Consider the following 12,249-nt stretch of genomic DNA (forward strand, 5'->3'; position numbering starts at 1 on the left):
TCCTTTCAGTCACCTCTACCCCCCTGAAACTGCTCAGTCAGAGTAAATGGGGAGGCGTGTCCTGTTCTCAAGGGGTCCCAGGAGAAGTTTCTGCCAGTGCAGTACATGCACCAAGGGACTGTAGGATGGGGACCTATGGAGTTCTCAGGATGACCCTGCACCCCACTCCAGAGGTTGTTGAGAGCCTGTTTCCCCCTCACATCAGTAAGGGGTTCGCTGCGCCACAAGAAGTGAGCAAGAAGCCTAGGACCTTTCACCTGAGATTGGGTGCAGCCAGCATTTGCCCTGGTCTCCTGCAAGTCAAGGTTGGAGGTACAGCTGCAAGGAGCCCCCTGGCAGCAGGTGGAAATGGGGGCAGACCCAGGCTGCAGCTAGCTCAATGAGCAGGCGAGGATGGGCCAGGAAACTGTGTCTGGCCCAAGACAGTCTGCCCTCAACTGAATTCTTCCCATAATGAAGGCCTGGAGCACTAGAACCGCCAGGGTAGGCTCTCAGCCTCTGGGAGGACGTCCGGGACCTGGAAGCATCTTGGTCAGGCTCAGGAGCCCTGCAGTGTCCCCACTCTGTGGATCTAACGAGGTGGTAATTTTGGGGTCCTGCCTTGTCAGGTCTGCCAACACTCCTTGGAGGGAGCCTTTGCTCCTCTGAGTAGCCTATGAGATCCATAGGAAAGATTGGGACTAGGAGTGCACACTAGGGGCATGGAGTGGCAGGGGCAACCTTCACGCCCCCAGTTCTGCCTTAGGGACAACCAGACAGTAAGGATTCTTAAAACCAAGCAGTCTTCGTGACTGCTTTCTGGAGAGAGGGCTCCAGGCTGTGACAAAAAAAATGTCTGGATCCCAAGAACCCAAAATTATGTTTGAGGAAGCTGAAGTCTTGAGAAGGGGCCAGCCAGGTCAAACAACTACCTGTGGGGCAAATGGTCTCAGAAATTTTAAGAGGGACTTGACAGCAGCTGAGCTTAGCTGCCCACTTGGCTCTCTGACTGACACAAGCCCTACTCCCTGATGTGCCCAGGATCCCAGTGGGTAAAGGGAGACCCTGGCAGGAGGAGAAGGAAGCTCAGGCCTGAGTCTGATCTGTGGGCAGACTGTGCCACAGGGACTGCTGCTGTGCAGGCTGTTTGCAGCACAGGCTCTGGCTTGGTGGTGAGCTGTGACAAGCTTGTTTGGGGACCACATCAACCCAGAGAGGTGGCCTGTGCAAGATGGGGCAAAGACAGGGGCCTGTTCAGCCAGGAAGAACTAGTTTGGAGCCCAGTATCCTCCTTTATTAACAGTGTAGCCCTGAGCAAAGTGCCCATTTGAATTCAGTGTTCTCATCTATAAAATAGAAATAATTATACATATGTAATTATAATACAATATTATATAATACATAATATATATTATATATTATATAATATATATTATGTTATATAAAATATATTATTATATATTATATAATATATATTATTATAAAATATATTATTATATATTATATAATATATATATGTATATATCAGGGTTATTAAAATAATTAAATGTCCTAATGTCAAAGTACCTGGTTTATAGAAAATGTTAAGTAACGTTTCTCTTCCCCTATTGGAAGGAAAGAAAGAAGGAAGGAAGTGCAAGCCCTTAGCAGTAATTTTGCAGGGTCGGACATCCTAACCCAGAGGCCATGGCCACCCTTGCGCCCCAAGAGCCCCCAAGAGTCCAGAGCACCTTCCCGGGTCCAGGCGCACGCGATTGCATGCACCCTGCCCTAGGCCCTTGGCAGCAAGGGTGAGGCTCCGCCTGTTGCCGGCGGTGAACACTTGAGCCTTGGGGGCACAGATTGGGCGCCAGGACCCAGCCTGGGGCTCCTCCGACTGCCCTCTTGCTTTTCCCAAGGCGATCTTCAGCGGTGTAGGAGGTTTGCTCTGAGAAAGACCCGGCTGACCTGCGAAGTCGCACCGACCCAGGCGCTTGGGGCCAGCCACCGCTGCCACTCGCAGGCTCTCTGGCGCCTCCAGATCTGAGGCGCCTCTCTCGATGTCGCGGGACGGTTTTAATTTTATTTTTTCCCCTTTTCAGAAAAGCAGAATGTAGCCACCGGGTGGGAGGTTGAGGGGTCAGCCTGTGGGCGAGGCTCCCCTAGGCCTTTGTGGAGAAACGGAAAACCTGAGGGGCAAACGCAGGAAGCGGGTTGGGCCGGGCTGCAGTCGGCAGAGGCGCCGCCCGCGGGTGGGGAGCGGGGTCCGTGCGGGGACAGTCACTGGGAAGACCGAGTTCCCGGCCTCCAGCGCCTCCCGTCCGCGGGCCTGGTGGAGGCGCTGCAAGCCCAGATCCTCGAGAGCGGGCTGAGACCCTCCCGCCAGCTCTAAACAGAATCCGGGGTGCAATGAGTGGGCAGGCTGAGCTCAGGGCACTCTCGACCGCAGGGCGGCGGGAGGAAGCGCGGGAGGCGCAGACCGCACAGAGCAGTGGCCGTCCAGGCTGAGTCTGATGCTCCACGTTGGGACATCAGTCTGCCGGGTGGCCTTAGTAATAATACTATCGAACCGAATAAAATAATTTCCCCGGATTTTCCTTTATGTACAAAGGAAAAACTACTTGTCCGGGCAGGCAAAGAAAAGGAAAGGGCAGGCTCCTAGGAAACTTTAATTTCTACTGACGAGGAGGGAAGGAGAATGTGCCTTTTGCTTTTTGTTTGTTTCTAGGGGAGAAAAAAGGAAATTCGACACATATTTTTAAAAATCTCCCCCAACAACCGCTAAAGGCTGTGAGTGTGAGCAGAGAGCCAGGAAACCGAGCCCCCGCCCGCAGTGACACCGGGCCTTTGTCCTCTTTCCTGAAGCCCCCGCGACTGCTGACCAGGCCGAGATAAAGGCCGGGTCAGGGCCCTGTGAGATCCCGAGGGAGGGGGCAGCGGGGCCGTCCCACTGGCCACTTGCAACCCCTTGTAGGAAGGTTTTCAACCGGTGGGCCTCACGGATCCACGGAGCAGGAGCTGCAAGGCCAGGGGCTGCCCCCACCCCCGGGCCCAAACGAGACCCCGAACGTCTTCTGGCCCGAAGTCTCTTAGACCCCGTTCCCACCAGCGTTACGTTTTTTACTTAAAGTCTCCCCCTGCCCGGCCCGGTTCCCAGAAGTAGAACCGTGCTCAGCCTGTGCCGCCACTCCGGCGTTCGCGACCGCTGGGCTCGGTTGGCCGGCAAGATCCGAACCCGTGCGCTGTCTGTCCCCTCGGCGCTTCTGTGCCTTCCTGCGGCCGCGGGGACCCCTGCAGCGCTGGACCTCAAATTTTCTGCTCAGCGCCCTCGTGTCGGCCGAACGGGTCTGAGGAGAAGGCGGGAGAGCGTTTCTGACCCTATGCCCACGCTTTCTGTGATGTAGAAACTCGAGCCTTTGCAGGCAGCGGGTTGGGATTCCCCGGGCATGCACGGGGTTCTTTGCTCCGCAGACACACCTGGGTGACACGAGTGCTGCGCAGCTCTAAATCCCTTCGAGGGAAGAGAGGAGGACCAGCCCGGAGGCCTGCGGGTGCGGAGACGGAGGGGTCTCCGCTAGCGACGCTGGGCGCCTCCCACGCACTCCTGTTCACGTCCTGGGGTCCCCGGCCGGGGCTGAATCCCAAGGGCTGAATCCCTTCTCTTGGGCCGCGGGCGAATCCTCGGCTTGCCTCCCTTCGCGATGGCTTGGGAGGGTAGCTCTCAGCCCCACCCCCACCCCCGGCCGCCTTCCCTAAGCCGAATGGGTCAGTGACCCTTCTTTATCTTTCGTGGGGGCGCGACCTAGGGAGGCAAATAAAGGAGGGCAGACCTGGGGAGTGGGGCCCTGCAGCCTCTTGTACCCGGAGCGCCCTCCTCCGCCGCCTTCTCCCGCTCTCTGCCCCCATCAGCCCTCTCGGGGGTCTCGGTCCCCACTGAAACTCGAGCTGCCCACCCGCCGGCAGATCAAAGATAAAGGAGCCCGGCGGCGCCGCCGAAGCGCTGACCGGCAGACCCGGATCCGGGCTTTCCCCGCACCCCAGAGCGGCACCCGAGATCGCACTTCCCCGGGTGGCCCTGACCCAGCTCGGGAGAAATGGGTCGGCTGAGCACAGTGCACGCTGTGCCTCCAGGCACAGACGGTCGTGTTCGCGTGCAAGTGTGCATGTACACGACTGCGGGATAATATCCTGTGTCTGTGTGTGTGCATTTGTCATGTGTCTAGGGAGACAGGCATGCACATTTACACACGCATGATGTGTACGTGCACACGCTTGTAGACTGTTCGAGCACCTATGCTGTCGTCTTGTGCACAGGGACGCAGAGGAGTCGTGATTGTGCTTCACATTTACACAGGCCTTTACAGTTTTCAAACATAATTCTCACATCCACCCCGGAAATGCTCTCCTTTCGAATTTTACAGGTGAGGAAACGAGCGAGAAGTTCATGGGTGCCCGTTTGCACGGTCTGTGGGAGCTCGAGGCCAGCCGACGATCCCGCCTGGTGCTGAACGTGGGTGTTTCCGGGTGTGCTCAGAGGTCGGTCTGTTGAGCCCTCGCGAGAGACCCCGGGTCCGGCGGGCCTTGGCCCTGCGCCAGGCGCAGGGTCTCAATTCGTCTGCTGATAAGCGGGCTCTTCCAGAGCCCGGCGGTCCGAGTGCCCAGGTCCAGGCAGTCCGGAGCTGGACCGAGTGCCGCGGAGGCGCTCCCGACGATTCAGGGTTGCGGCCGCTCCCAAGGCCTTGCGGGCCTGGGTCTCCAAGGCAGCCACGTCCGGCAAACTCGAGAAGCAAGTGTCCTTTCACCCCAGCAGCAAACCCAGGAGCCCTGTGTTATGCCAGAGCCGCAGCAGAGCTGACACTTGAAGTCGTTGAGCTCCCCGTCTCTAATTCCTAACGCCTCTACAGGACCCACCATGCTCATTCTACACAAGTGATTAGTGGGAGGCTAGAGCGGTACAATGAGCTGCCCAAGTTCAACAGCCAAAGAGTGGCCAGGGCCGGAGCTGGAATCCCCAGTTGGGTGTGTCTGGATCCCTAACCCACGGTCCCTCTGCTCCCAGCACGGATCGCCCGGTCCCTGCTGGCTCCACGCGCCCCGCGCGCAACTGGGAATTATCTCGCTCCTAACCAATGACTTCCCTCGCCAAGGACGCGAAGACCATCCTAGCGCTCACCAGCATCATTAAAAAGGTTTCTACGCGCTTGGAAACTGTTGCTTTAAAGCACATATTTCCTGTGTGCGTTGGGTTTTTCTTCTTTCTCGCTTCCCTTTCTGAGGCATTTGGTCCCCCTCCCCACCGCCTCGCAAGCCCAGAGTGAGGTTGCCCGAGGGCTGTAGCTTGACCACATCTCGCGGGGTGTCCTTGGGCCTCGACGCCCGGCTCCTGCAGACTGAGGTCGCTGGTCTCCGGGCTCCAAGGCCGCCCTCACCCCTCAGCGTCCAGGCGCTGGAAGGGAGCCCGCGGTTTGGCCATGTCGTCGTGCGGCCTCACGGCCTCGAGGCTGCCCTCTGCCGGCACCACGCGACATCACCGCCGCCTCCCTCCGCGGCTCAGGATCTGCACCCACCCAAGTCAGGGGCTGGCGCAAAGGGAAAGCAAGGCGACCCCACTCTCGCTGGATCCCAGAGTGTCCGCCGCACCTTCTACCACTGCGGAGACCCTCCTGTGTTGAGAAATCCCCAACTTCTGCTCCCCGCCGGCACCGGAGACTCCGGGAGCTGGGACCGGGGGACGGCGCAGAAAGCCACAGCTCTGCGCTAGCAATCCCGCCGCTTTGCGGCTTCCGCCCGGATCCAGAGCCGATCCGCCCTCGGGAAGGTGCAGGGCGGAATGTGGGAAGCCGCAACCCGCAGGCGTCCGCCAGGCCCCTAGCGGCAGGCCACCGGCACGTTCTGGAGGACTCCGGGGAGAGCCCCAGGCTGTGCTCAAGCCCCCATAGCATTGATTGGCGCCGACGGGTCCCGGCCTGTGCCCGGGAGTGACTGTCCTCCCCCTCCGCTCGACTTCCAGCTCCACTTGATGGTCGCCTTGGCCCTTGGCTGCCTCTATTTCTTGCAATGCACTTGTCTCCCCAACCAAATAAAAAGCACCTCAGCGACAGAAAGGGGCCCGTTCTCTACCCGCATGCACAGGGCCTCCCTCCGGGTCTGCTCTGACAGCTGATTCCAGACGCCCGCATCCTCGCTCTTGAACTAAGCCTTAGGCAGTGAGGCGGGAAGACACTTCCGCCTGCTGAAATCCATTCTAGATAGAGTGGGATAAAAATCAGTCATCATGCGAGTGCGTTTCCAGCGCTACATATTAGGACTTTTCACATTTTCACTTTTTTCCCCACTTACAAAGATAATTCAAATTGAAGAAAATTAGAAAAGTAAAATATTAAGCTGCACAAAGAAAACAAAAATTACAGTAATCCTACTCCTTCCCCACGAGGCAACCTCATTTAATATTTTGATAACATTCCTCCAGTCTTATATATTTTAATTTTTAAAAGACTAATTTCCATAATAGGTAAGCTATATTTTACATAGAATTTACAGTTTTGTATCCTGCTTATTTTAACCGTTCACCATAAGGGTTTCTCCATTTACTCTTCGAAAAATGCAGTGACTGCTTAATAATTCATCATATGGACAAGTCATAATTGTTTATACACCAGCACCAGTTCTCTTTGTTTCAGGCTCAGGAAAGTCTCTTTAACCACACTCTCTGGATCACTAAACATATAATCTGTAGTTGATCAATAAATGTTGAGTCTTTTGCTAGCCTAACAAGGAGAGTCATGGTCCCATTCTCAGAATATGAAGAATCCACCCTGCAATTTGGCATTGCCTTGACCTGGAAGAGGGTCTTCTAACCCCTGATGGTTGCTGTCTCCCTCTGAGAGAGACCAGTGGAGCTGGGGTGGCGGGACGGATGTTTTGAAAGAAAATAGGGACCAGCAATTTGAAGAGCTTCCCTAGCCTTCTTTTAGGACCAAAGCCGTGTTTCCCCAAATGGCACACAAAATTGTGTTTGTGACCTGGGTTTCTCTGTTCAGTGACTTGTAACGGTTAGGAATCAAAGACTTTGTTTTGATCCTGAATCTCCCCATTAGAAACTGTGTGAGCTCAGAAAAGCTGTTCAACCTCTCTGAACCTTGTTCTAAAAATTGAAATAATAATGCCTACCATATCAATCTTTTGTAAGTATTCAAATAAATAACTACACACAGCCTGGTGCTTGTACAAAGAAATCTTCAATACACGGTAGCTACTGCTCCTTGTGCCTCTGCAGCTGCTATTGTTGTTGCTTCTGGCGTTAGCTGTGGTCTTGGGGATCACTGTAATTGCCCTCTCCCTCGACTCCTGACCCCATTGCTACTGTTAAACACAAGCCCAAATCTGGCACTAAGCCGGGTTCAGGTTCTCAGGGCTGAAGGAGTCATTTCCAGCACTCTGGTTGGGCTGCTCAGGACCTACTGACAATCAGGCCTGGGCTTGGGCTGTTTATTCTAGAACCGTTAAAACAGGAAAATATGCAAACCCTTCATTCACAGGGATCCGGCTATTGTTGGATCAGAAATGATATTTTTGTTTCTAAAATAAAAAGTACATTTGCTGCTTTACACGCACACATGCGCGCACACACACACACACACACACACACACACACTTTTTTCCCTATTGGTTGTGTGTACAGAGCTTAGAAGGCAAAGAAAAATGATTGGTTAATTTGACCAGCTCAAGCAGCCAACCTGAAAAGGTCCCTGTGGCCTGATTGCATGTTTATGTGTTCCAGCAAGCCCAAACTTCACTGGGCTCTGTTTCATACATCCACAGACTAGGCTCTTGTCCCTCTCCCAGACAAAAATGCCTTCAAAACCCATCTCCCAGAATTGATGGGTTGATAACACCACTTTGATCTAGGAAAGAAACTAAAGAGGAATTTAATTTTTAAAAAAAAACAAAACATTAACCCAACCAGTCTGATCCCAGTAGACTCAACCACACACAGCAAAATCTCATGGAGATTTCAAGATCTTCTTCAACCTGAACTGCTTCTATCTCTGGAGATGCTTGACAATCCATGTGTTTCTGTAGTCCCTCCAGGTGATTCTGATGAAGCTCATGGAGCCACATTAGTGAACCACTTCTGTTCCCAATTGAAAACTGAAGTTTCTCCAAGTGGACTCCAGAAAACATAGATTCCAAAGAATGTTCCATTATAACCACATGGAGTTACAAAGAGCCTGGTTCAAAATACAGATGTGTGTGTGAGTGTATATGTGTGGGGGGTGAATACATGTTTGTTTTTGTGTGCATTTGTTGTGCTGTTGTCTGTGCACATGTCAGGCATCTTTGGTCACAAGTAAATCCACTAAAGCTGACTTGAACCAAATAGGGGAGGGTGTTATAAAAATTTGTGGGTGACCCCTGGAGCCCCAGGCAGGGTAGCAGCCAGACTTCCTGGAGGGCTGGGCTGGAACAGGAGCTGAGGTGATGGTAAGAACCAACTTTTCTTGCTGCTCTAGCCAGGCCACCCTCTGCTCTGTTCAGGAGAGGAGCCTCAGTTAAAGCTATAATCTCTCAGTGCCAATTTCATCTTCCTGTGTGAGAGAAGCTTATTGGTCCCCTGGTTCAGGTCTTGTCCTGGAGGCCCACCCCCGGTCATATCAACTGGAGCTATTGTTGAGGATGAAGGTCTCATGGTAGCTTCTGATGGTCCATCCCTTCCTGTGGGGAGAGAACAGTCATGGCATTTAGTAGAGGCTAAGCAGACACCCCAAAAGTCTCATTAGCTTTAGTCTGGCCCCTCCAACCACTCAGTCAATAACTCAGAGGCTTTTGATCCTAGTTAAACTCCAAAATTACCTAGGGGGCTTTTAACAATATTGCACCCAGGCTTCTCATCTTGGGTACCGCTAGGGTGTCAGGACTTTTTCAAAGCAATGATGGTGATTCCAATATACAGCTAAGGTTGAAAACCACAGCAATAACCAAATAGGGAACCGACAGCCAATTTACCCATTTTCTAAAGACATAGTCTCAGGTCAAGGCCAGCAGCCAAAGGGAAAAAAAAAAAAGACAGTCTGAAAATAAACAATTAAGAGGAAATGTATTGAAATCTAATGGTTTGCACAAGGCTTATTTTCACCTAAACTGAAGATTGACATTATAATCTAAATTTCAAATGCAATGATTATTCACATTTGACATTTTCTAAACCTCTTGGTGTAAATAGCTTGTTAAATTGCTAAAGAAATTTGCCTTTTCTGGAAATCCTGAGGCACTAGAATGAAGGATGGCTCTTTACGGCTTCAGCTGACCCCAGACCTCCATAGACCACCTGGCCCTTCTTTTCCAGGGTCTCCAGCTTGCCAGAGCAGTCTCAAAGCTCCCAAAACTGAATTACATTGACCTTGCTTATGCCCACCCACAGGCCCTTGCTTCAAGGTTCCCACCCAGGAGCCTTTGACACATCTCCCTGACCTTCAGGAGTCCAAAGAGGAGAGATTCTGCCCCCTCAGCCAAGCTGGCAAACACTGATTGAAACCTTGTCCTAATCATGGCAGGGCTGAGGAGTATCTTCATTTTGCTTTGCTTTCTTTTTCCTCCTAGTAGTTTTTCCTAAACAATTAATCAGTCAATCTGCAAATATTTGATAAATTGCTATGATGTGCAAGGCACAGGATAAAAAGAGCAGTATCACCCCAGAAAGTTCCTGTCACTGGCAGAAGTGCAACAGCAACCCCTCTAGGCTTGCTCTTGCATGGATCCTACAGTGCATATTAGAGGGATTTCTTCTCCACTGCCTGTTCTTTCCAGCATGGCCCAAAGCTGGAACTCAAGCAAACCTAGAGGGTAAGAGATGGCAGGAAGGAAAGGGGAGCTGTCATTCCTGATTGTGTACAGGAATGAGAGTGGGGAGTTGATCATCCCAAGGCTGAATCACTCTAAGAACTGTTCCTCCAGGACCAAGGCAGTACAGACAGCAAGACCTTCTGAAAGCTGAGAAGCAGTCAACACAAAGGCCAGTGACTGATGGAGGATATCCAGAGAGTGGGACTGGGGACAGATACCGTGACCTCTGAGGCTATACAAAGGGCTTGGAGATGCAAAATGAAGCCTAGGGCAGTGGTTTTCAAAGTGTGGAACCCAGATCACCAGCATCACTTTTGGGGCCTTGCTAGAAATGCAAATTCTCAGCCCCACCTCAGACCCACTGAATCAGCAACTCTGGGATGGGACCAACAATATATGATGCCTCCAAGTGATTCTGATGCACACTCAAGTTAAAAAGCCAGTGATCCACTCTAGAGAATGCAGGAAGGAGAGGTGCTCCCCCACACATCCCACATATAAAACACTTGCTAAGTCTATCCCTGAATGGGTTCCAAGAAGCCAGGCAGGAACTTGGAGGTGTCACACCAGCCAGAATTGCTGTCACTGTCTTCCCCACCCTCAGCCTCTCTCTCCCTGACCCACACACATACAAACTCTTCCTGCCAAGAATGACTTCTGGCCCCAGCAGTGTGACACAGAGCCAGGAACCTTTTCTAGTGTCCAGGGAGCTGGAGCAGAAGCATCACCCAAATGGGCTGCCTGGAGCCCTGAGGCTGTTACCAGTTTTTTTCAAAAGCCTTTGGCACTTGCCCACTTACCTGCACAGGCAGCTGAGAAATTCCAGGTCCTGAGCTTTGGGGTGGGACTTGGTTTGTTCACTACAGGACAAGGGTGATAAATCAAAAGCAGGCTTCCGAGGGAATCGGTGAAGCAAGGCATATTCATCAGCTGGTGGGTCCTTTGGGAGTAGGGGTGTGATTGGATAATTTACCGGCTGCAGACCTCTGCAGGACTCAGCTATCTGAATGCCGGGGCAGTGGTGGTGTGAGGTCAAGTTGCTCCTGCCTCCATATTTGCCAGGTTGTTCTCAAAGCGTTGTCCCTGCACCAACAGCACCAGCATTACCTGGAAAATGAAAATTCTCAGGCTCCACCCCACCTGACCTACAGAATCAGAAACTCCGGGGATGGGGCCCAGCAATTTGTGCTTTGCAAGCCCTCCAGGAGACTCGGAGGCTCCCTTGCTCAAGTTCGAGAACCACTGCCTGGGGCGATGTCAGCTCAACCGGGAGCCAGCCCCGCAGCGGGGTGCCCACCTGAGATCGAAGATGTGGACCCCGCGGGCCCAGGCGGCCGGCCCCGGGCAGCGCGGGGCGGAGCGACGGCCCTGAGGTCCCGCTCTGACTTGTTTTGCTCCACCCCGGGAGGAATCATTTGTTGCGTATTGGAATCAAAGCGCCTCTCCGGCTCTCCCGTTTTATCTCGGCGGCCCGCGGCCGGGTGGGAAGAGGCTCCGCCGGGGCGCGGCGGCTGCTTCCCATTAGGGCGAGCGTGGTCCCCATTATGCGGCCGGCTCCGTGCGGAGCCTGTCCCCGCTAACCGGACGCAGCTGACCGGCCTGTGCGCGCGACAGCGGGGACCCACCCTTCCCCGTTCCCGATGGCCCCGGAGAGAAGCGGAACTGGGTGGCTGCAGCCAGCCCCGGCATGCTCGGCTGTCACAAGCCGGCACTTGCACCTCAGTGGCCCTCTTTAGGATCTGACACTGCCCCCAAAAAGGGCGCTACAGGCCCCGATCTCTTCAGTGAAAGGAAGTTCGCAGGCCTCTCTCGGCTTTAGGACCTGGGCCTGCCAAAAGTGGCACCTAAGGAGAAAAGCATCACAGGGATCCCCTGAAACGGTGAGAGGAGAATGATTCGGTTTTACCTGTTCACTTAGTACCTGAGCCTGGGCCCCCTCACAGCTGCTCAGAGAAACATCCTAGGCCTGATTTTCTCCTGGTTTGGTATCCATTTCACAAATAGTATAGAACACCAATAAAGAGAATATCAAAAAAGAAAAGCCATATCCAGTCTCCCTGCCTTAATATCCCCTGCAAGCAAGGGGGACGCTGAAATCAGCCCCACCACCCACTGGGGAAGGGGATGGTCTCCACCCACTCAAATCAAGGAGCTGGGCCTTCCACACCTTGGCTTCCCCAGGGTGACAAAGGGTATGTGCTGGGGACCTGCCAGGGCTTGGAGAAATAGCCAGACATCCTTACAACCACCAGAGCAAAGAACACCAACACAAAGGCCCCAATGTCCCAGTCAAATTTCACACTTATTTTCTTTGACTTTATTAAATTTTTAATTGCATAAATAATATTGTACTAATAACGGTAACTTAGAAATAAGATGGAAAGCCAACGATCATTCAAAGTTGGACCACTAACAAAGCAATTCTTTTCCTTTTTCCATGTTGGTACA

This window comes from Cynocephalus volans, chromosome 11 (genome assembly GCF_027409185.1).
Source record: "Cynocephalus volans isolate mCynVol1 chromosome 11, mCynVol1.pri, whole genome shotgun sequence".
Taxonomy (NCBI): domain Eukaryota; kingdom Metazoa; phylum Chordata; class Mammalia; order Dermoptera; family Cynocephalidae; genus Cynocephalus; species Cynocephalus volans.